Source organism: Canis lupus, chromosome 1 (assembly GCF_048164855.1).
Source record: "Canis lupus baileyi chromosome 1, mCanLup2.hap1, whole genome shotgun sequence".
NCBI lineage: Eukaryota > Metazoa > Chordata > Mammalia > Carnivora > Canidae > Canis > Canis lupus.
This window is the reverse complement of record NC_132838.1, coordinates 58,217,924-58,242,915: the sequence shown is the minus strand read 5'-3', so window position 1 is coordinate 58,242,915 and position 24,992 is coordinate 58,217,924. Positions and strand designations below refer to the sequence as shown.

Below are 24,992 nucleotides of genomic sequence, written 5' to 3'. Positions count from 1 at the left end.
TACATTAGTACATTCATTAGTACTTTCTTTTTATGAGTGAATAGTATTATTGTATTGATATACCATATTCTGTTTATCCATTCATTAGTTGAGAGACATTTGGATTGGTTCCACTTTTTGGCTACTATAAATAATTATTCACATTTGATACCACTTTTTGTGTGGGTATATATTTTAATTGCTCTTAGGTAAATACCTAACAGTGGAATTGCTGGGTCACTATGGTAGTTCGGTTTAATTTTTTAAGGAAGTTCCAAATTGTTTTCCACAATGGCTACATCATTTTATGTTCCCACAAATAATGTATGAGGGCTCCTATTTCTTCACATTCTTACCAACATTTGTTACTGTTTATCTTACTGATTATAGCAGTCCTAATGCTGTGCAATGGTACTTATGGTTTTGAGTTGTGTTTCCCTAATGACGAATGATGTCAATTATCCTTTCATATGCATATGTGCCATTGGTATATATTCTTGGAAGAATTACCTTTTCAAACTCTTTGCACAATTTTTAAATTTTCTCATCTTTTTATTGTTAAATTGTAAGAGTTCTCTATATATTCTGGATACAAGTCCCTTATAAGATATATGATTTTCTCTGAATATTTTCTCCCATTCTGTAGTTTTTATACAAATTTTTTTGATGTTGTCCTCTGAAGCACAAAAGTTTATAAGTTCAATTTATCTATTTTTCTTCTTTTGCCACTTCTACTTTTGTTCATATTAAAAAGCCATTACCAGGGTGCCTGAGTGGCTCAGTCAGTTAAGCGTCTGACTCTTGATTTCAGCTCAGGTCATGATCTTAGGGTCATGGAATGAGGCCTGCATGGGGCTCGGTGCTGGATGAGGAGCCTTCTTAAGAGTCTTTTTTTTTTTTTTTAAGGTATTTTTTCTGCCCCTCTCCACCACTAAAAAAAAAAAGAGAGAGAGAAAAAAGAAGAAAAAACCCATTACCTAATCCACGTAATGATCATTTACATCTATGTTTTCTTCTAAGAGTTTTAAAGTTTTAGCTTATGTTTAAGTCTGATGCACTTTTAAATTGTGGCAAAAAACATATAACATAAAATTTACTACTTTAACCATTTAAATCTATAGTGTAGTGTCATTAAGTACAGCAACATTGTTGTGTAGCTATCACCATCATCCACCCCCAGAATTCTTGTCATCTTACACAATCAAAACTCAATACCCATTAAACCATAACTCCTTAAATAAGTTTACCCCTCTCCCAGATCTTGGCAATCACTATTCTACTTTCTGTATGAATTTGCTTACTCTGGGCACTTCATATAAATGAAATCATATAACGTTTGTCCTTCTTATGACTGGTTTATCTCACTTAGCATAATGTTCTCAAGGCTCCTCCATGCTGTAACATGTGTCAGAATTTCCTTTTTAAGGCAGAATAATATTGTGTGTGTGTGTGTGTGTGTGTGTGTGTACCACATTTATCCATTCATCTGTTGATGGACACTTGAATTGCTTTCATCTTTTGGTTATCGTAAATATTGATGCTATTAACATGGATGAACAAATATATACTTTAGTGTCTGGTTTCAATTCTTTTGTTTGCTTATATGGTAATTTAATTAAATTTTTTGAGGAACACCATATTTTTTACATAGCAGCTGTTCCATTTTACATTTCCAACAGCAGGGCACAAGATTTCCAATTTCTCCACATCCCTGTCAACCCTTATTATTTTGTTTTTGTTTTATAGTAGCCATCCTACTGGGTACAAGGAGATATCTCACTGTGATTTTGACTTGCAAGCATCTTTTCATGTGCTAGTTGGCCATTTATGTATCTTCTTTGGAAAAATGTCCTTTACTCATTTTTTTTATTCAGGTTATTTGGTTTTCTTTGTTGAGTTACAGAAGTTCTTTATATATTCTAATATTAACCCCCTACTGGATGTAGGATTGCAATTATCTTCTCCCATTTTGTGGGTTACACTTTCATTTGATTGTGTTTCTGAGGCACGGAAGTTTTTCATTTTGATGTAGTCCAATTTATCTATTTTTTCTTTTTATTGACTAGCCTTGGTGTAAATCTGGTCCATTTTGAGTTACTATTTTATTATGGTGTGAGATGAGGTTTCAAATTCATTTTTTTTTCATGTGGCTATGTAATTGTCCGTTTCATTTGTTGAAAAAGATTGCTCTTTCCCCCATTGAATTTTCTTGGTGTCTTTGTAGAAAACCAGTTAACCATAAATGTAAAGATTTATTTCTGAACTTTAAATTCTATTCCATTTATTTATATACCAATCTTTATGTCAATACCATACTGTCTTGATTATAATGGTCTTTTTAAAAAAGATTTTATTTATTTATTCATGAGAGACACAGAGAGGTAGAGACACAGGCAGAGGGAGAAGTAGGCTCCCTGCAGGGAGCCTGATGCGGGACTCCATCCCAGGATCCCAGGATCCCAGATCATGACCTGAGCTAAAGGCAGGCGCTCAACCACTGAACCATCCAGGTGCCCCTATTATCATGGTCTTGTAATAAGTTTTGAAATGTGTGAGTCTGAGTTCTCCAACTTGATTCTCTTTCAAGACTGTTTGGCTATCCTGGGTTCTTTACATTTCCATAGGAATCTCACAAAATCTTGTCAACTGCTGAAAGAAAAGGTAGCTGAGATTTTGACAAGGATTGCATTGAATCTGTATTTCATCTTGCAGATTATTTTTATCTTAATAACTTTAAGTCTTCCAATATATGAATATGATATGTTCCCATTTATTTAGATTTTCTCTCATTTCTTTCAATGATATTTTATGGTTTTTAGTGAGTGAGTCTTAAATTTACTTTGGTAAATTTATTCCTAAATATTTTAATTTTTTTTGAAATTGTAAATGTAATCATTTTCTTAACTTTATTTTGCTCACTGCTACAGCAGAGAAATACAATTTATTTTTGTATATTGGTCCTATACCTTGCAACTCTGATGAAAAATTTGATAATAAATTCTAAAAGATTTTTGTGGATTCTTAGTATTTTCTACATAAAAGATGGCATCATCTGCAAATAGAGATGATATTAATTCTTCTTTTCAAGCTGGATATCTTCTATTTCTTTTCCTTGCCAAATTGCCATCTAGAATATCCAATACAGTGGTGAATATAAATGGCAAGTATGAAAATCCTTGTCTTGTTTGTGATATTAGGGGGAAAACATGAAGTTTTCACATTAAATGTGATGTTACCAGTGGGTTTTCATATATGGCCTTTATTAGGTTGAGGAAGCTCCATTCTATTCCTAGTTTGTTGGATGTTTTTACTGTGAAATGCTGTTGGATTTTGCCAGATTCTTTTTTCTGCATTTATTTAGATAATCATGTGTTTCTAGTCTTTTAATCTATTAATATTGTGTATTACATTGATTGCTTTTGTATGTTGAACCAACCTAACATTCCTAGAGTAAACCTCATTTGGTCTTGGTATATTATTCTTTTGATATATTTCTAAATTCAACTTCCTAGAATTTTATTGAGGTTTTGGTATATTTTATTGTTATATTGGTATATTATATTGTTATAATATAATATATTGTTATATTTGGTATATTAAATTGTTATAAGTAACAATCTCTTTACTTGTTACAGATCTATTCAGATATTTTTCTTTTGTCAGTCAGTAGTTTTTGTCTTTTTAGTAATTCATCAGCTTCATCTAGGTTATATAATTTGTTGGCAAACAGTTGTTCATAGGATTACTTTGTAATCATTTTTATTTCTGTAAGGTTAGTAGTAATGTCTTCTCTTTCATTCCTGATTTTTAGAAACTTAAGTTTCCCCTCTCTCTTTCTATTTCTCCCATCACTTTAGCTAAACTTACATAAACTTGTTAATCTCTTCAAAGTAACAAACTTTTAGGGCACCTGGTTGGTTCAGTCATAGAACATTCAACTTGATGTTGGGGTCATGGGTTCAAGCCCCATGTTGGATGTAGAAATTGCTTAGAAATGAAAATAAAAAAGGACAAACATTATATGGTGTCGTTCATTTAGGGAATATAAAAATTAGTGAAAGGGAATAAAGGGAAAGAAGAGAAAATGAGTGAAAATATCAGTGGGGGTGACAAAACGTAAGAGACACCTAACTCTGGGAAATGAACAAGGGGTAGTGGAAGGGGAAGTGGGTGGGGGGTTGGGGTGACTGGGTGATGGGCACTGAGGGGGGGCACTTGGCGGGATGAGCACTGGGTGTTATGCTATATGTTGGCATATTGAACTCCAATAATAAATAAATAAATAAATAAATAAACAAACAAACAAATAAATAAATAAATGGAAAAACAAATCTTTAAAGAAAGAGAAAAAAAAAGTAAACAGCTTTTGGTTTCAAATATAGCCATTTATGGCTAAACATCCCTCTAAGCACTGCTTTAGCTACATCTCATGGGAGTTGGTGTGTTGTGTTTTCACTTGGTTTATCTAGAAATTCTTCCTAAATTTCCTTTTGATTTCATCTTTGACTCATTGATTACTTATAAGTATGTTGTTTAAGCTCCCAATGTTTGTGACTTTTCCATATTCTTTTCTGTTTCTGGCTTCTAATTTTATTCCATTGTGGTCAAAGAACTTACTTTGAATGATTTTAGTGCTTTTAAATTTATTGAGACTGTTTTATGGAATAACACATGTTATTCCATGTTCCATGTGCACTTGAGAAGAATGGGTATTCTGATATTTGAGGTGGGATGTTTTATAGATGTGTGTTAAGTCTAGTGGTTTATGTCGTAATCAAGTCCACTAATTCTTTGTTGACCTTCTGTCTAATTGTCCTATCATTGAAAAAGGAGTACTGAGGTATCCAACAATTGTTGAATTGAATGTATCTTTTTTCAGTTCTGTCCTTTTGGCATTATGTATTTTGGGACTCACTTGTTAGGTGCTGTGCTAATAATTATTATATCTTCTTGATGAGTTAAAGATACTTTTTTATTATTGATAATGGGATACATAAAATATGTAAATTCACACACAGATACATCACTATCTGTAGTTTTGACTAAAGCTTACACCTTACCAATACAAAAATTCTAATAATTTCTATTTCATGAGATTCCCATCACAAAGGGAAAAAATGTGGTGAATTTGCAATAGTCTGCACTACATTACCTTGCACAGTCTCCAGTGGAATAACTTTTTTCGATTAGGTAGTAATGAAAATTGAAAACTTGGCTTATAATTTTACATATCAGATAAGAGAAAGAGTTTTCTAAAAACTAGCTTCTACCTCAAAATAGTTAAGACCTCATTTCTCCTCTACTGAACATTCTTTGGGTATTGGGGTTATAGGACACTGTTGGAGAATTTTCTCTGCCAGCAGGGTATTTTGTTTGATATTTCCTCTGTTCCTGGTCCTTTGTGTCACAATACTGAGTGAGTTATCCCAGTAGGTAGAAGTAGTATTCCTAGACTTAGCTACACTCAAAAATGACTGCAAATCACATAACTGTAACTCACTAGACCATAGCTAACTACATCTTCAATTCTACTTCCTGTTTGGTTAATTTGTTAACCAAATTCCAAAAAAGATCACATCTATACCATAATGCCACCTACCCCCAACATGAAAGTAAGAGAGACCAAGGGAAGGTCAGAGTGGAAAAAGCTAGTAGTCTTACCTATTGTTGTTAAATTATCTTTCTTTTGATGATTTTACAGATAGAGATGACACATGTACACATTGCTAGGGTCTTCCAGGATCTTGGAAGGAGACCTGCACAAAAGCGAAGGGACCTGAAATTTAAGCTTATGTAGTTTGTTGTAAATCCACCTCTCGTCCCAACTCAAGAAGCTTTGTAATAACTGTCATTCACATATAAAAGCCATTCCATTGCTGAATGTTAGTGCTCTTCTTTTTTTGAAAAATTTAAAAAGATTTTATTTATTCATGAGAGACACACAGAGAGAGAGAGAGGCAGAGAAGCAGGCTCTCTGCCTGCAGAGCACGCAGAAAGCACGACATGGGACTCGATCCCAGGTCTCCAGGATCACAACCTGGACTGAAGCCGGAGCTAAACTTCTGAGCCACCCGGGCTGCCCTAGTGCTCTTCATCAAACCTGATCACCAAAAATTCTTTTCTCTTACACTCACATTTGGTTAACCATATTTACTGAGCACCTACTATATACTATTTTTCTGTACTCAGCCCTGGACATTCAATATTGTACAAGATATACATGTTGCTTCCACTCAATGAGCTTAGAGTCAAAGGCAATACCTATCCCTCTCTAGCTCGAACACTTCAGGTTTGCAAAGGCCTTCTTAGGCCTTGTCCCACTGTGACTAATTCTTTAGGCTACATTCAAGCTAAGCCTCATCTGGATCACCATACCACAGCCCAGCTCAGAGAACCAACGTGGCTTCCCATCACACTGGACTTTAAGGTCAGATTCCTTATCTTCAGTCACAAGGCTCCTATTGCATGCCTCTGAAAGATTCAATGGGTTCATTTCACTGTGTTCCCTATCCCATTACCCCCGTTCAACTCATGAGAACTTCCTTCTGCCATTTGCCCTTTCCATTCAGATATTCCTCTTTTGGATCTTCATTACCTCACTTGCAGAATTATCTCACTCTGTGCAGAATGCTCCTCACACTGGGCAACTATTTCCCTCAAAACTGCCCATAATATGTCCCAAATCCTCCCTGGATCAAATGAGATAGTTTATCTTCATCACTTACAATACACTTTGGGGATAAATTATGTTTTCACTTTCTACATAAAATCAAATTACTAACTATCATTTAGTCCTGAACAGAAGCATGATACTATACATTTAGTAATTTTTTTTAACATGTGGCTTTAGGTAATACTTTCAATGTTAGCATTCAGCTAAGAAATCATTCTCTTCTAACTGGAATTTTGGAGGAAAAAGACTTAGAAATGATTAAACCTGGTCATATTCATACACAACAGCAATCTTTATTATATGATTCAGAGCTAGAGTTCATTGAAGTGGTGTTTGGCTGGCTTTGTTAGGCTGTCTCCCTAAATTAGCTTTGCTTTCCAATACAGATGTAGATATGTGAAATGGTCACCAGCCAAATGCAGAAGGACACACAATCTGGCTGCAAAATATGATGACCTATCTAGCAGAAAGATGAAACTTGACATAGACCTGGAGATGGATGGGCTCAAACTCTTCCCCCCTCCACCCAAGTGCCTAAGAATCTGGTAAGAAATGCATTTAGACCTTGAGGGGAAATGGTGAACTTGAAAATGTACTAGCTGAAAGGTGCAAAAGGCTCAACCCAACCTTTTTTGGAAAGGCAGTCTCTGTCTTTGAGGATTTGTAGACTAAATCTATTATCATTACTGCGGCCCTGCTGATGATAATCGAGGCTCACATAGACTGAGCCAAAATCAATTATACGCAAATCAAATATTCCAAGTGCATAAACAGTCTCTGTGAATCGATGAGACATGTGTGGCCCTGAGGATGAGGGGATAACAGGTGTATGGTCGTTGTTTTCTCAGGGCTGGTCACATGAAAGGAGAAAGCAATGATGCGTGCAGCTGTATTTATATCCTGTATTCAATCATGGAAAATGCAGCATTCAATTTCATTGTCCACCCATTGAAAGTAAGTCTGGAATAATTCTTTTAGGAATCTTACAAGTTATCTGGACACAGAATTTAGCCCTCCACTCTTCAGCTCTGTTGGCTTTTAAAATGTAATCCTGGTCAGTAAATAGAGTATTCTGAAATCTGTGAAGTGGAGATAGTTAAGACACATATATTTTGTGAGAGTCTCTTAGAAATAGTGGCACCATCCCATCTGAACAGGCACAATGCCTCTCTTAACAGATGGCTGGGAGAGAAGGCAGCCAAAAGACCATGTATGAACAACAAATGTGCTTGCTAAGGGCGGGAGTCCAAGTGGTGAATGTCGAAATTGTTTTCCATCCTAAGCTTGCAGGCCTGTGGCAAAGGGAGTGGGGAGTCAGTTGACTCTTGTACGTTAAAGTAAAATGACCAAACAGCTCCCATGACTATGGGGAAGGAGACCAGCAGACTTGGGAGTGGCAGAGGGCTTTGAACATGGAGTTACAAATGCTCATCGTTTCTATATGTGGAAGTCCCTCCTGCTATCTGTTAGCATTGTCTTTTATCTTATTTTCATATATATAAGCTAAAACATGACTGTGCCATGTACACAGGCGATTTGGCATCTCTAGAGATGAAAAATATTTCCACTAGAGGGATCGGGTACAAAGTTACAGTGTCCAAAAAGAGATTATTTATAGGCGAGGAGCTGTCTTGGATGGTTTGTACCCTTCTTGTTGCGCTCATAACTTTCTACCAAGTAAATGTGGGTATAACTAGTTTATTATCTTCTCTCTTGTTCAGGTGCTAGAAGAAACATCCTAAGTGTTGCCTGCACACGTCAAGACCTCTGGAGTAAAAAAGTGCAATTCATGTGAATTTTGAGGCTATGTTGTTGAATGATAATTTTCACATGAATGAGAGTTTTTCAATATAGTCTATGGCTGGAATGAACATTGTAATAGAAACACCACTTTATTGAAGTCCAGCGTCAACGGGCAAAGGATATGTAGGGTGTGTGTGTGTGTGTGTGTATGTGTGTGTGTGTATGAGGATGGGTGCTCTATGCAAATGACTATGTACATATATAAATAGGAGAAAGTGTTAATTGTGCTGAATTTAGCTAAGTTAATTCTTCAAACAACTATATTGATTGACTTATTTTCAGTATTCACCTGAAATGTTACCAAAATGTGACAAAAGACAGAGCAATGAGATAGATAACAGGTTCCATTGTAAAATGACATCCTTTAATTTTAGACTTCTGTTGTGAGCCTTCTGAGTTCTTAGAAGTGATCCTGCTTTTTTCCACTATTATATATTCACAATGAGTGAAGGTAAGAGGGAAGGTAGATCCATTTGGAGCCATCTGTGCAAGTCTGTAAATAAGCCTAGTACTGCTTCTCTAAGAGTAACCCTCCCAGCTGATACCCACACTCCTTCCAAGAACATTTAGGGAATAATCAGTTTCAATCTATTCTTTATCAGATTAAGTATACTCTCTATCATATTATTATTGGGCCCCTTTCATGTTACATGCAGTATGGAGATAAAGGCATTTTAAAAATATCATGTATTTTTAAGTGTTTTAAATAAATGAGAATCTTTACATAAAATAGGACTGGGTTATTAGCCCAAGAATTATCCCATCTGCTAAATCTAAATAATGAAGCAGATATTATTTATTGATAATCCTAAGACACTGATGCAGTTTTGTGAAATACTTTCACAGGAATTCTTTCCTGACCTTATTGCCGCATTTTGTACTTTGAGCTTCTAGGATTGAAAATCAATCACACTGACGACTCATGCTATTAAAAATATTGTAGGAGGGCACCTGGGCGGCTCAGTGGTTGTCTGCCTTTGGCTCAGGTCATGATCCCGGGATCCTGCGATCAAGTCCATGTCAGGTTCCCTGCAGCGAACCTACTTCTCCTTCTGCCAGTATCTCTGTCTCTCTCTGTGTGTCTCTCCTGAATAAAGAAATAAAAGCTTTAAAAAGAATTTAAAAATATATTGTATATAATTTACCCAGTCCAGAGATATTTTCCCTGATATTATCAAAACCTAAATGTTATTTATTATGGTAGCAATTTTGAGTTGCTTGTCTCTGGTTTAAAATAATGTTGCTTTAAAACAATGTAGTTTAAAATGGCCATTATCGAAATTCCTAACTGCTGTTCAGAATCTAGATGAGAAGTTTAAATTTTTAATTACTTTAAATTTTGTAGAACTACAAAATAGAGTTAAAGCTTACATAGTTCTGGAATAAGAATTGTGATTTTATAAAAGTAGAAGATTTCATTTAAAATGCTGGAAAAAAATCAATCGGTTTAATATAAGGAGACATCAATGACTATAGGCTGAGTTATTTAATTTTTGAGGCAGTGCTGCCCTCTACTGATAATATTAGAAAAAAACTTGCTTTATTTATTTGATTATAATTGTCATTACTCAACACCCAGTTAATTTAGGCTCAAGCACTCAATCCTGCTTGCACATTAGAATCACCTGGGAAGCTTTTAAAACAAATCCCATCCTCAACTCCTAAAAAATGCTCTTATTTATTCACGTGTGGCCTGGCATCAGGCTTTTTTGTAAGCTCCCCTGAGATTCAGATATGCCTCATACTAAGAAATGCTAGTTATGGCACAGAAATGAAGTATTCATAGAAAAAGTTATACTTCTGCCCAGCTTTTAACACATCCGTGAACACGAGTCTCTGTTACCTGCTCTGCTCTGTCATTTTCAGAGACGTAGTTTCTGGTCCCCAAATTTCCCTGATTCACCATCGGCCAGGTCAGCACTCATGCACAGCAGTATATACAAACACACAAGCAGAAACACATATGCATTCACAGTGGCGGAAGCCAGCTTATCCTTCTGTTTCCTCTGCACCTCCTCTTACTGCCAACTTCCAACTGAAACACAGCTTTAGTGCTATAACTTGGAAGGCTCTAAAATTGAGGCCAGTCCTGTTGGGAAGAAGAAGGAGCAAAAATAGGACGATGGTATTGAAATTGAAAACAGAAGGAGATGTGTGTATGTGTGTGTGTGTGTGTTGTCTGTGTGTGCACATCTGTGTGTGTGTGTCCATGTTGGTGTGTGCATTTCTGTGTCTGTGTGTGTGTTTGCGTTTCCTGACTTCTTCGCTGGAATGTAAGTCCAAGAAGAAAGGGATTTTTATCTGTTTTAGGACAATGCTTGGCATGCAGTTGTCACTTAACAGGCATTGTTTTATAGACAAACAAAGAAACGACTGAATGTGTGGCTGAGTATGTTTATGTGTGTGACAAGGTGAGAGAGTCTGATTATAAATAAATGTTCAGGGTTGTGCAAGAAAGAAGAGGTAAACACAAGCTGAAGGAAAGAAAACATCTATCCAACTGAAAGATTGAAAATATACCTCACTGTCTGAAAAAAAATGATAAAATTAAAAAAACCTAATTAATCTATAATTCATTTGTGGAAATCTGTGAATTATGTCAAAACCCAGTTATTCCAAGAGTAAACTTAGGGGTTATTTAAGAACACATGGCTAGGAATGAAACTAATTGGTCACCTCTGGAGGATTCTAGGGAGCTAACTCATTGTTTTTATAACTGGCATTAATAGAGAAATAATCACATTTATCTTGCTTTTTCTATCCAAACTCTATCACTGGGTAACCAAGCGCTAGTAGACTTCTACGGAACTATTCCAGTTAATAAATGAATAAGAAGTCATAGAATTAGAGTATATTATTTTTCTGCCCACAATGAATGAATGGTTTAGGCACTGAGCATCAACAGCTGGCGAAGGACAAAAGGAGTAATAAACAGAAATGAGACGCCTCTAGATGGAAGAACATGCCACTACCTATGAAGCAGTCTTACTAAAAAGAGCCTAAATCTGCCAACCTCTAGATCAAAATAGCTATATTTTTCCCAAAATGCAGTATTTTATTTTTACATAGTTACACAAGATACAGAAATACAGAGGAACAAAAGCACCTCCAAACCCATTAAACTATACCACAGAGATGCAATCAACAAAATCTTATCCTAATTGAAGGAAATTCTATAAGACAAAAACCTGGTTTCATAAATAATAAATTGCAAAAAAAAAGGAGAGTCAGTGGAGGAATCTATCCATTATAATATCTTTTAAAAATATATCAACTAAGCACAGTGTGTGCACCTTATTTGGAACTTGAGTCAAACAAACTGTACAAAAATTAATGACATTTATAGGCAATTGGGGTTTGAATACTTACTGGATACTTGTCATTAAAAAGTTATTAAGTCTTAGGTGTAATAATGATATAGTTATGCTTTAAAAATCCTCGCCTTTAAAAATAAATATTGACATATTTGTGGGTGAAATAATATGAATGAAATTTACTTGAAAATAGTACAACTGAAGGAAGCTAATGGGGGTGTAGACACTGGATTAGCCCTCTGTTGAAAACTATTGAAGTTGGATGGATATGGAAAGGATTACTATCTTTTAATTTTTGTGCAGTTCTGAAATTATCCATAATAATATTTTAAGAAGTTATCTTATGGAAAAATGTGCTTCCTCACGAGGATAGGAGAGACTGGGGAGGGATGTTCATCTCAAAACTATTTTAGAAATGGAGAACAAGGAAAGAAAGAAGGTAGAAAGATGGAAGAATTTTTAATAGATTATATCATGCCCATGGCAGGCTACTTATTCTTGCTGTTTTTCTCTGAAAGTCCATTTAAATAGTATAATATGCCCTTGAAGCCAGCGTGCCAAGAGCATTTTCATTTGCACTGAGGAAGAAAGCAGCACGCTTGGTGCTGGAGGGGGGGGAGGTTGTGGGAAAGACAAAGAGGAGAGGAAGTTGTGCAAGTGTTGTTTCACTAGCAGGTGGAGAATATTCATTTGTGCTTTCCAGGAATATTTTCATATTGTTGCTATTTAGAAGGTGTTTCTACTTGGGGCCCTTATATTTTTCTTTCTGTGGAAAATTTTTGTCCTATCCTGTCACATGAACTGGCCTCAAGATGTAAGGAGGCCTCGCCCTCCCTGTCGCATCAAAATTCACCATTTTGTACTTCAGAGCGGATGCTTGGTTCACAGAGGGCAGATTAAATGAGCTGGACTTTAGGAATCTGGTCATCTATTCTTGTGGATCCAGCAGAGGGAGCAGTAAGCATGGATTTGCAGACCCCTGGGGGACAATGAGGCTGCTTCAATGGGACAGACTGTAGTTAGACACTGTTCGTTTAAGCGCTGGTTTCCTACTTCACCTCTAGTTTGCAGACCCTGGAGCTGCGGGTTGGTGAGGGAGTAGCCACAAGCAGATTCTATTCAGTCTTTACCCCACAGACAGTCATATAAGATTCTCGTGCTGATGGGGAGTCAGGGGATGGACATCCAAGATCCCCTCTTTGTGCGTGATTTTAATTCTTCTGCAGAGCTAGAAACTTCTTTTAATTCTCTCCCTTTATTTAGTTCTCCAATACCCTTGTCTTCTTTCCTGTTTCTATGTCCTCAAAGCCTGGCCAACAGTGAGGAGCTTATTTTGGTACTACCCACTTTAGGTGAAGGGCAGAGGGTCAGATAGGAAACATGCCCTGTCGCGTCCCACCACTTGCCCCTTGACATGCCCCCATGGTGAAGATTGGAGGCATAAGCCTTTCCCGGAGAGGCCTCGGACAAGTGGGGCAGCTGCATCTTCGTGTACTTTCAGTCAGCAAAGGTGAAGCCATGATGGGTGCTCCCTGTGCAGGGCTGTGGGGCCATCGGCTCCGGTGCACAGGCTGAGACACTTGGCACCTTCTCCACTCCCCGCCTTTGAAAATGAACCAAGCCACAGAAAGAAAGGCTTAAGGGGACCACGATAGCAGCTGATCCACTTTGGCCTCACTGTAACACTCTAAGAACACACCAGTCCAGCTCTGTCAAATCCTCATTCTATAAAAAGCAAGAGTGCCCGGCACCAGCTTAGCTGCTTTGGTGACAATGAATGTGGTTTAACTCCTGGGCATCAGCTGCCTCCTCCATTGACCACTCTGCCCACAGAATCCAGGCAGAGAAAACTCGAGACGTGTCCCATTAAGATCATGTTGTTGTTGCTGTTGTTTAGGGCACTGTAAGTTAGTCCTCATTGTGTCTCTTGTAGAAAGAACTTTCCCTCTTGTATCAGAAAATCTATATTCTAGATTAGTGCTGCCAGAACTTTCAGTGTACGTAGGAATCACTGGGAGATCTTGTTGGACTGTGGTTTTGGAAGAGGACTCGAGATTCTGGAAGGGTCCAAACCTGGCTTCTCAGTGTGTGGTCCACAGACCAGCCCCACTGGCATCATCCAGAAGCGTGTTAGAAATGCAAAAGTGAAGCAGCACAATCATTTTTTTCCTCCCTTTGTTCAAAGATCTCTGATGCTGAGGTGCTACTGCTTCTGATAATGATAATAATAATAATATTAATAATAATTTTAAAGTTCCTCTCATTGGGTGCATATTGCATGGTAGCAACAATATACATATTCACTCTAATGAAAATAACATTGTCTTTATTTTACATATGAAAAAACTACAGAAACTAGAGCTAGCATGTCTGAGTGGCTGTCAGTTGAAACTCTGACTCTTGGTTTTGGCTCAGGTCATGTTCTCAGGTTAGAGGGATCCACCCCAAGTCGGGTGCTGTGGGCAGTGCAGAGTCTGCTTGAGCTTCTCTTTTTCCCTCTACCCCACCCCTCAATCATGTGCTCTCTCTCTCTCAAGCAAATAAATAAATATTTCAAACAAACAAACAACTAGAGCTCTAGGAGCATATGTAATTTCTCCAAAGTCATATGGCTGGTAAATGCCCCGATCCAAGACTGCCAGTGCCGAAGCTAGAGCTGTCTTTGTCACTCCATGTTGCAATAACTAAGATCTTTCATCCCACCACTGACCCCCTATAAGGTTCCCTGACTGCTTGCTTCCCCACCCCCACCCATTGCTTGATCTTCCCACTAGTTTTTTCCCATTATACTCGCTTTGTCTGAAGTATCTGCACGTGACCCTGTACAACACAGTTGTTTAAAAGCAGTCATTCATTCTTAGGGCATCCTCTGTACTTGGCTCAATTGGGAGAGATCACTGTGTGCCCTTGAGCAGTTGACCAACTGTCTAATCTTAATTTTAGAGTAAACAAATTTCTTTTCTCTAATGTTTTACTAAGGGCTTTAATGTTTTTTTTCTTCACATTCTGAGCAATTCCCTTTATTTGTAGTCTCCTTTTATGTGCAAATTCTCATGTTGCAATATTTGATTCAAGACAACTTTCCTGTAATCCATTTGCTGAGGAGGTATTTTCATTTTCTTGTAAAAATTGAAAATCGTCCGACTGAAGATTTACAGATTCTTATGGGCTAGCTGCAAAACTTTTCCCTAGTCTTTCCCCAAATGCCTACATATATTCACCTGATAAATACTTTTTGAGCACCCGCTCTATGCCAGACATAGTGCTAAGGCCAGAGAATATAGTTTTAGTAAAATATACATGGTCTGTGTTTCCATGGAACTTCATTCAATTATGATCTCCTGGTAGGTTGGCTTCTATTCTTGTGAGTCTTTCTGTACAACAGCAAAATTAAAATCTCAAGTGTAAAGCCTGAAAAAAAGACCCAGGACGTTTTAAGTTTTGTGTGGAGTGTGGAGTAGTAACAAGAATCGATTGGGAATTTGCACACCTGACGTCTCTATTTTCTTCTCTTCCTCTCCTCCTTTTCTCTTCCTTCCTTCCTTTCTTTCTCTATATTCCTCTCCTTCTTCTGCCCTTCCCTCACCCCTCCTCTTTTTCTCATTAACTATGTGCCCAACATTGTGGATACAGCAGGAATCAGGCCTAAAAGATCCTTGTCCTCACAAAGCTCCGAGCCCAGTGGAGAAGGCAGACAGGGTTCATTTCAATTGCCCTGAGCTGGATGAAAGAGAAGCATAGGATACTAGAGGCACAGGTCTTAAGCAGACCTGACTTAGTTTGGGTTTTACCTATAGAAAAGATAGGTTCTGATTAAGCTGCCAGAAAATTGTATGACAGGTCATTCAATTTCTCTAAGGCCTTGTTTATCTATTTGTTTTTAATTGTAAACATTGTGTGGGTGTGTGAGATGAAGTTGAATTTAACAGTCCTTTTAACCCTTAAGTTCCAATAGTCTATACAAAAGCTTTACCACAAAATAGATATATTGTTTATTATACAGAAAAATCACAGTGTCTTTCTTTCATATATAAAAATTCAATGTACAACATTATAAAGAGAAATATGCCTGTTTGTAGTTTAAAACTCTTCAGAATTGAGTGAAGATACAAGACACATGACACAAGATAATCTCCTCCTTCAAATTCAGAAATTTTACTTTTTTTATTTTTAGAGAGAGAGAGCAGGGGGAAAGGCAGAGGAGAAGGGAGAGAGAACCTCAAACAGACTCCCCACTGAGCACGGAGCCCAACTTGAGGCTCAATCTCATGACCCTGAGATCATGGCCTGAGCTGAAACCAAGAGTCAGAGGCTCAACTGACTGAGCCACCCAGGCACCCCCAGAAATGTTTTGATACCACATTTCACTAAGAAGTGCCACTTTCCCTCCTTCAATTATGTGACTGGAATATAATCACCTGTCTGGTGAATGATAGCAGCCAAATAAAGCAGTAGAGTTGCATTTCTGAAACTTGAATTACAAATAAAAATTGTTTTTAAAGACTCCCTTCCCAGTGTTAACTTAAATGGATTTTGTATATAATAACGTTATGCATGTAAAGCCAGAAAACTAGATATAAATCTTAATAAACAAAACTAAATTTCAAATCATATATAAACAAAACTATAAAACCAACACTATTTATAGTAATATTTAATTTAATATGACAGGTGGTTTTGTTTTGCTGAAACCTAGTGTCTACCTGAAACCTGAAATGATGCTGACGGCTGGGTATGGGTTCTTGCTGTGGGTGTGCTGGCACAGCTGAGCGACATCCAAACACTCCATTTCCCACATTTTGTGGATTTTGATCTACTATGATACTGTCATTCATACTGCATGCACATCCTTTGGCCTTCACTTGGCATGAATCACTTAGGTCTGCTTTTATGCTTTTCTCATTAAGACACAAACCATGAAATCATATGCATAAACTTAGCTGTAAGCACTAAAATCCAATGACAATTAGATTAGACAATCTTGATTAGAAAGTGAACATCCAGGGGTGCCCAGGTGGCTCAGTGGTTGAGCATCTGCCTTTGGCTCAGGGTGTGATCCGAGTCCCGGGATCAAGTCCCACATCGGGCTCCCTGCATGGAGCCTGCTTCTCCCTCTGCCTATGTCTCTGCCTCTCTCTGTGTGTCTCTCATGAATAAATAAATAAAATCTTAAAAAAAAAGAAAGTGAACATCCAGATGACTGAGGTACATATACATATATGTATAATTATATTATGATTTATAACATATATAATTATGTTTATAGATATATGATTTATGGATGGTATATAGATGTATATATAACACATATGATTTTATATATATAAATGTAACTATTATGTATTCTATATGTATAGGTCACATATGTATAATTTATAATATGTATATGTAATTATGTCTATATGTGTATACTGTATGTGTTTATAATTTTATTGCATGTGTAAGTATGAATGTAGAAATATATGTAAATTTTATATTTATACATTTGTATAAAATAGCCTACTGATATTTGAAACCATATCTGAGATTGCCAGTGTGAGTAGAAAGCACTGGAAGATATTGGTGAGTGATTCATAAAAACGAATCTGAAGAGCGAGATCAAATTTACAAATTTTGTCTTTGAAGAAATTAGCAAAATAAGGACCATGAAGGCAGATTTCTGTTGAAATGATTTGCTCTACTTTCTGGGCAGGGAAGGCCTTTTATTCTGAAATCATTGGCTTCCTAACTTTTTTGGCAATGACCTGTCCTTTCAGTTGTAAGATGGGAGCACAGTGCAGTTTTATACAGAAACATCACTGCTTTAAAGAGTTTTAAGCCCACTCTGAGTAGCTCCAGATCAGCCTGACAATTCGATCTCATCTTGGTGAAGTTAAGTAACCTGGAAAACTCTTAGGCTTTGCACCAAATCTAGCATTGATCCCTAGCATGCTGCTGCCAAGTCTAAATTCCTTCCTCTCTCTGGGTCTCTATTCCTTAGGGGTAAAGTGGAAGCTCTCCTAACAACCTCATTGGATCGTAGTGGGATTCAGGGAGAGGACATATGGTATTAACCTCTCTACATGAAGCAGCAACTCACAGAGTTCGGGTGGCCCTCCCCTCCACCATTGGTCAGCCTTTGCAGGAGAAATGTCACTGAGACAAAGTTTTAATTCAGAATTCTTGTACTTCAATCTTGAGATGGGATCAACCAACGGGTACCTGTATAAACAAAAGGATATTTTCACATTCTTTCAGGTATTCCCCATAGAATCTCAAAGTGTTTGCAGGTCTGTTTTCTCAGGAAGGAAGCAGGTTTCACAACCACTCTGTGGGCTGTAATTCCTTCAAGACCAATTGTGTAGTGAAAAAGCCGTGAGAGCACTGAGGTCCCCACCTCGGAGAGTACTGCCCCCGCGGAGAAGTACTCCGGTCAGGACTTCCACTACACATCATCTCTGGTCTTGGATTCAGCGAAGTCCAAGCCAGCAGTAAGAACCTGAGCTCCAGATTTTGGAGGTGAATGCCTCCCAGTGACTCTGATCCTCTGTCCCACCTCAGTTTCCTTCCTTGGGACACAGGCCTGTGACACACGCCCCCCCCCCCCATATGATGACTTTCTCCTTCTAGAGACCATGACAATTTTTTCTTCTTTAGCAGTTGAAACTACTGTTCCTATCAATGCTGTCAGAATTTCCTAACCATATGGAGACATTATTCTTAGCCAGACGGCCTCAGCCCAACTTATTTGAGGTTTCTGAGAGAAGGTATGTCCCCTGACTTCTTCTGAGACAGCCTTCGACTCCAAGTCTGACTTTTTAGTTACTTTTATCAGTGTCATCTCTGGTTTATGTTTCAAGAACAATCCAGAGTTCCTAAACGACAGATGGTGGTGACAATGTTGAGAAAGGGGAACCCTCTTACACTGTTGGTGAGAATGCACGCTGGCACAGCCACTCTGGAAAACAGTGTGGAGCTTCCTCAAGAAGTTAAATGTAGCTATCTTAAGACCCAGGAATTGCGCTACCAGGTATTTGCCCCAATGATACAAATGTAGTGCTCCGAAGGGGCACCTGCACCACCATGTTTCTAGCAGCAATGTCCACAATAGTCAAACAATGGAAAGAGTGCAGGTGTCCATCGGCAGATAATGGATAAAGAAGATGTGGTATACATATACATGGGAATATTACTCAGTCATCAAAAAATGAAATCTTACCATTATAAATCTTAGCTTATGTTAAGCAAAATAAGTTCATCAAAGAAAGATAATATCATATGATCTCACTCATATGTAGAATTTAAGAAACAAAACAGAGGATCATAGGAGGAGGGAGGAAAATAAATAAAACAAGATGAAATCAGAGAGGGAGACAACTATAAGAGATTCTTAATCATAGGAAACAAAGAAGGTTGCTGGAGGGGATGGGGGTGGGAGCACGGGGTTCCTGGGTGATGGACATTAAGGAGGGCACGTGATGTAATGAGCACTGAGTATTACATAAAACTGATGAGTCACTGACCTCTACCTCTGAAACCAATAATACATTATGTTAACTAATTGAAATTAAATTTTAAAATGAAAACAAAACAAAACAAAAGCAAAAAAGAAAAAAGAACAATCCTGAGTTCCTGCTCTCAGCTCAATTCAGCTTGTGGGTTCTAACTATGTTCTCTAGGCTGGGATGAGGTTTTCCTGTTGACACCATGGCCCCAATTCTGTTGCACAGGTAGTTTGGGGCATTGGACAGAACACCCAGTGGGAAGCCCTGAGTCCAAGGCTGTAGCCCAGTTCTTCCACTTGCCGGCCTGATGATCCTGACAAAGGGACCTTCTTAGGCCCTTTTCTCATCTGTCAAATGATGTACCTCAGCACATGTAAAAATCATCCCAAGGATTGGTAAAAATTGCAGATTTGCTGGATCCAGATCTCTGTGTTTTTAAATAAGCACAAAAAAATCTAGTAAAAATTGGTCATTGAACATCACTTTGACAAATCCTGGATCTATAATATTACATTATATTGAATATATTGTATATTATATTGAATATACATATATTATGTTGAATCTCACCTTCTGGCCCAACTTCAAATACTGTCATGTTCCCCATCCAAATACCCATTGCCTCCCCTCCCCATGCCTGCACCCTGCCCTTCCTTCCTCCTATGGACAATCTTACCAGCTGCTTTCTGAAATGTTGATTACCCTTTTCAGTTCTGATGATTTTCTTAGTTGATCTAGGTCAAGAATTATATTAAGAAGATCAGCTGGTAGTACTAATTTACAGGTGTGATGACTACTCCACAGTACACAGCACTTGACAGAGTAGATTTTCAACTTATTTTTATAAAACAAATTATCAGTTTAATGCATTAAACCATGATGAGAGGGCGAGTTGATTTTAAAAAAGAAGGATGCATTTTAGTTAATGTTGATTTCTATCTAGAGACATTTTGGACATTAAAATTAAATAAACATCCTCCGACATAGGTGAGTGAGATAATTTGAAGTCGGGGATTCTCTCTGGGTCCCTACCAAGAAGTAGGGAGTCAGAGCGCCTGAGTCTCCCCAGGGTACCTGGAACATTTTTCACAGGTTTTTCTGCACAGCCACTTCCACTTCCCCACTTGTTGGATCGCAGAAGTGTTCACACAATTTTTTTTTGGTACAAGTTCCTCTGTTCTTGCAACACACCTAGCCCTTGTCTTGATTGCTATTCTCCCCAAACCCCATCATAAATTTCAGGCTCAGAATCCCTTAGTAGCTCTTGATTTTGATTGTTCTTGTGATGAAGTCTGAGCTCCTCCATGTGGTACATAAGACACTTCAACATCTAGCTTCTGCCCACCTCTCTGGCCTCTGTCTTATCCCACACACACCCTTCCCACATATAATGACATCCCCATATTCCAGCTATTTGGAGTGACTGGCCAGAATTTTGTGCTTCCCAAACTGGTTTTTTCCCCTCCCCTTCCCTGCCCTTGCCAGCCATGCCCTCCTCACTTGGTCTAATGAACTCCCAATTAATCTAAAAGACTTAGGTTAGGCACCTCCTCCACAGTAGGCAGAATCCTGTTTCCTCAAAGATGTTCATGCCCTAAGCCCTGGTACCTGTGAATGTGTTACTTGCCAAGAGTGACTTTGCAGATATAATTTACATTACAGACTGTAAAATAGGGTCATTAACCAGCATTATTAAGGGGGCCCACTGTAATCACAAAGACTCTTAAAAGCAGGTAACTTTCCTGACTAGAAGCAGAAGAGAGATGCAGCACGGGGGGAGTTGCTGAGATTCCAAGCATGAGAAAGACTTGAGTCGCTGATACTGCAGTCAGAGTACAGGAAAGCCCAAGAAGAAATGGAAGAACTGTATGGAAACAAAGAGCAGATCCAGATTGACAGCCAAGAAAAAAGGGCAGGCTTCAGTCTGATAACCACAAGAAACTGAATTTGGCCAACAATCTGATTGAATTTAAAAACGATTTATCCCCAAGACTTCCACAAAGGAACACTGCCCTGCTGACTTGTTGATTTTGGCCTGTGAGAATCTAAGCTGAAAACCAGCTGAGTCCAGGGGACTTATGAGCTACAGAACTGAGAGATCATAAATGAATGTGGCTTTAAGATGTTAAATTTGAGGTAATCTGCGATGGCAGCAATAAAAACATAGTAAGTCCTCTTCCAGAAAGACTTTCCCTAAATCTCCTATAGCTACCCCAAGTTTTTGTTACATGTCTCACCTAGATTTCTGTGGTTTCCTTGTGTTTCTCATCAAGAACTTAGCCCACTCTGCTATATTTTTCTGTTTACTTGATTGTCTCTTCCACTACATTTTTGAATGGTCTGAAAGCAGGAGCCATGTTTTTCAGATTTATATCATTAGCATATATACAATGCCTGCCCAATGATTGTTTGCTAAATGAATTTAAAAAGTAGATGTTCAATTCATTCAACAGATATTTCTTGAACACCTACCATGGGTCAGGAATTTTTCTAAATGCCAGAGTTATAAGAACAAACAAGAAAAAAATCATAGAGGAATTAGAAGAAGCAAACAATAAATGTGAAAATGAAGAAATAATTCCTGACAGTGATCATTTCTAATCAGAACATAAAATAAAATAATGGGATAGAGTTATAGGGTGGGAGACAGGCTACCTTAACTAGAACGATCAGGGAAGGTGTCTCTGAGGAGACATTGTGCTGAGGCATGAGTGACAAGGAAGCAACATGTGATGATCTGAAGGAAGGAGTTTCCTAGGCAGCTAATAATGAGTACAGCCTGTGAGGGCAAAGTCTTTCTGAAAGAAAGCACAGAAGATGAGCCAAGAGACTTAGATGGAGTCCAGAGCCTTGTAAACCATGAGGAAAAGGTTTTAGACTATATTATCATCCAATGGGAAGCCTTTGGAGGAGTTTAATTTACATGATCAGACTTCTGATTTTAATAGTCTGTTTGTCTGAATATTTAATAGTCTGAATATTTGACTGGTGTCAAATAGTGTTTGACACCAGTATGAAAAGCATGGGGGTGAGGAGAAGGGTTGGAGCTAGAGATCACTCTGTCCAAGCGAGAGCTGGAGGAAGCTTGGGCTAGCATTGTAGCCATGAGGATGGAGAGAATGGGTGAGACAGGAAGTATGTTTTGTAGGTAGAGGACTAGCCTTGCTGATGGATTAAATGAGGATATGAAGATTGAGAGGTATAAAAGATGACCTCCAAATTTTTTGGCCTAATCAACCAGGGATTGGAGTAGGGACTGAGGGACTAACCAGATTTGGGAAGGAATGTAAGAAAATCAAGAATTTCTCACTGGACATGTTTGAGAATGGCAATTGGTCATCCTAGTAGAAATCTCAAAGACAAATGGATATATTCGTCCAGAATTCATTGGTCAGAATTCACTTTAAGCTGGAGATATAAACATGGGATTAATGTCATATCAATGGTGTTTAAAGCCACGAGAAAAAAAAAGCCATGAGACAGGATGATATCATCTAGGCAGTGTTAGCAGAGAGGATAGGAGTTAAGGACTGAGGTCTGGGATGTTCTAGCATTTAGAGTAGAGGAAGGGGAGAAATGTAGAAGTAAGACGGAGAAATAGCAAAATGGAAGGGAAAGAAGAGTGTGGTGTCCCAAAAACCTACAGGAAAAAGTGTTTCACAAAGGAAAGTGTTCAGGTGTATCATATACTGTATTGTCAGGAAGTCCTAAATTTGAAAAAATTAAAAAACTATCACAGAATTTGGCAAGAGATCGAAAATTATCTTTTAATTTTATTGTAATAATATTCTGATTCAGGTCTCTTCACTAGTCCCATTCAATTAATTCAAGAAATTTGAGTTTTTTTTAAATACTGTGCTAGGTGGTATGGGGGATGAAAAAGTGACCAAAACAGAACTCTTTTCCACAAAGAACTTACAGATTAATTGAAGATACAGACTTAACAGTGTGATATAAAACATGATGATATAAAACATGAAGATACAGAAGCTAACAGTGTGATATAAAACATGATAATTAAGCAATATAATTCTGAAAGAGAGGAGCAGAGGGAATTGGGAAGTCTCTAGGGAGAAAAAAACATTTCAATTGAGTCTGACTTACTAGTAGTAGTTCAGCCAGCTGAAAGAAAGGAAAGGGTTTTTGTCATTGTTTTACTGTTTGTTTTGTGGTTTCTAATCAACAACATAGAGATAATGGCAGAAAAGTTTCTAAGCTAGAGTCATGGCATTGGGAACTGGAAGAAGGAAGAACGTGAGAGATGGTGCCATCAGTGTTGTTTATATACATGTGTTAATGGAGGATTATCATCATTTCCCCATTTTACAAAAAAAAAAAAAAAAGGAAATTAAAGCACAAATTATCCAAGAAAAACAGACTGAAAATGAACACAGTAACTAGTATGCATTGTCAAAGAATCTCAAAGACTTAAACATCACCCCAACACACACCACAATACACACTGAGGATGGAAGGTAGATGGCCTCTGATAAGATTGCCAGTTGCCAACTCAACTCATCCAACTACATCAATGGAGGTCCCAGACAAACCTGTGTGATGTGACATTGAGACCAATGTTCAATCATCAAGTTCTAGAATGTCTGATGGATAATACTGAGGACCTACACAAGGGGTAGGTAAAAGACATTTTTTTTTTAGAGTTGAGAAGAATGATTTCAAGGAGCATGACATATCTCTGGTATGTGGAATTACAGAAGTAGTTGCACAAGATTATTTAGCATGGGTTAGGATGGCCCAAGATGATCTCTTTTAAACCTCATGTGCATCATTGACCATTTATCCCATAAACTTGGAAAGACTGAGACCTTGAATCTCAAACAGCCAGGCTGGGAGCAGAGGCACTTACTTAATAAAGGAGGTAGAAAATGAACATCTGATCTCTTATGTCCCTGAAGGCACCTCTGCAAATGGTAAATATCTTCTTAGGTTCAGCCTCACAGGGAGGAAGAACACTTTTGTAGCTGGTAGACCTTATTTTATAGACTAGGGATGAGTAGTCTTAAGTCAGGCAAGTCAATGGTTCCTTTCAGTAGAGAACTTTTAATGCCATTATTTGGACTCTATAAAGCTAATGAGTCTTCAAAACAAGCACTTGTTCACATGCCTTTTCCAAATAAGAACTATCAGTTTAGGCTTAACATTCAGGAATGATGGAGGCTTTTTCTTTTTCCTTGAGATTCTATTTTATTTAGCTCCATGATAAATCTGACATTGCACTTGAAAATAACCCATAGAAGTGATAGAGGAAGGAGCTGAAATTCTCCTACCTGAATAACATGATTATACAATGCTATCTCCTTCACCTCCAGGTGCTGTTTTAAAGACTTCCTCTTGTACAGACGGTAACACAGCCAGCTTGAGATGCTAAGTGATATTTAACCCTTGGCATTTTCTTATTGGCATTTGATTTTTGTGATAAGTAGGTCTTTTTTCTCTCAATGAGAACTGATTGACACTTATGTTCCCCCTAATGCAGTAGTAAAAGATTTAATAGAAGTGGAACATGGTTGCTACAGTATATTTTCAGGCACTAAAGTTCGAGCAGAATGGAATAAGGGCCAGGTGGCGGTATCTACAAACTGTGCTAATAGCTCCATCAACAGATGTTTAATGTACTTAGAGTTATTCTCCACATCCTACTGTTGCTAATACATTTCCTCCCATACCTCCTCTCAACACAAAAATTTTGAGAGGAAAGGAAACATTAATAACCCCAAA

The 24,992-nt window shown here is 37.8% G+C and overlaps 1 long non-coding RNA gene across 3 annotated transcripts; it reads right to left on the bottom strand.

Annotated features, from left to right (window-relative positions):
* Positions 1-813: 813 nt before the first annotated feature.
* Positions 814-23,797, bottom strand: LOC140617735 (uncharacterized). 3 transcript variants are annotated; one of them, XR_012017954.1, is made up of 5 exons: positions 23,717-23,797; positions 17,849-17,970; positions 9,407-9,542; positions 5,641-5,735; positions 814-910 (listed from the first exon to the last, which is right to left on the bottom strand). It is a non-coding gene; the product is annotated as an uncharacterized lncRNA (long non-coding RNA). The 3 variants fall into 3 exon arrangements; XR_012017934.1 differs by lacking the exon at positions 9,407-9,542; XR_012017995.1 differs by lacking the exon at positions 9,407-9,542 and having other exon boundaries at positions 23,705-23,790.
* Positions 23,798-24,992: the final 1,195 nt, after the last annotated feature.